This window comes from Haliaeetus leucocephalus, unplaced genomic scaffold (genome assembly GCF_000737465.1).
Source record: "Haliaeetus leucocephalus isolate CR32 unplaced genomic scaffold, Haliaeetus_leucocephalus-4.0 Scaffold164, whole genome shotgun sequence".
Lineage (NCBI taxonomy): Eukaryota > Metazoa > Chordata > Aves > Accipitriformes > Accipitridae > Haliaeetus > Haliaeetus leucocephalus.
This window is the reverse complement of record NW_010972600.1, coordinates 828737-829556: the sequence shown is the minus strand read 5'-3', so window position 1 is coordinate 829556 and position 820 is coordinate 828737. Positions and strand designations below refer to the sequence as shown.

General features: G+C 76.1%; 1 protein-coding gene across 1 annotated transcript in view; it reads left to right on the top strand.

Moving 5' to 3' along the window:
- LOC104829164 (chromosome unknown open reading frame, human C19orf26) overlaps positions 1 to 820 on the top strand; it is an 8189-nt gene that overhangs the window by 1235 nt on the left and 6134 nt on the right. The gene's annotated exons all lie outside the window — the stretch shown is intronic.

The following is an 820-nucleotide window of genomic DNA, read 5'->3' as shown; positions in this document are numbered from 1 at the left end:
GCAGGCAGGGCTGGTGCAGGCAGGGCTGGTGCAGGCAGGGCTCGGGGCAGCCCCTGTCCCCACGTGACGCCCGCGCCGCGCGGGGGCGGCTCTGGTTCATTCATAAATCCCGGGGCCGCCCCGCCGCACCGAGCGCAGCGGCGGCGGCGATGGAGCCCCGGTCCCGGTTGTAGGTGAGTGTCTGGCCCCGCCGCCTCGCGACAGCCCCTATCGCGACAGCCCGAGCCGGCCCGGCCGAGGGCTAGCTTATCACGCCCCAGCGGAGCGTGGAGGTCCCGGGGGCTCCTGCCTCGCCGTCTCCATCCCTGCCTGCATCCTTGCCTGCATCCCTGCCTGCATCCCCGCCCCACAGCCCTGCCTGCATCCCACACCTCCCAGCCCTGCCCCACAGCCCAGCCTGCATCCCTGCCTACCTCCCGCATCCCTGCCTGCATCCCTGCTTGCACACACCCCCCCCCCCATCGCCGGGCAGGGGCCGGGGGGGCCGCTGCAGGCAGGGGCAGCGGAGCGGGTTCCCCCCACACCACGCCGCTCCCACCTGCGGGAGCGCGGCAGCACCGGGGTCCCCCGGCCCCGACCCCCCTCCCCGGCCCTGGGCAGCGGCCCCGCGTCCCGGCCCCGCCCGGGGGGGGACGACAGCCCGGGGACCGCGGGGACCGGCCCCCTCCTCCAGACAATGGCCCTCCTGTTCCCGCCGGGTCGCCATGGAGACGGGATTCCTCCATGATGGGGAACAGGAGGGACATTCTTCCCGCTCACCCCAGCCCCCCCCGGCCTCGGGCCAGGGGCTGCCCCGCCGGGATCCCGTCCCGCGTGGAGC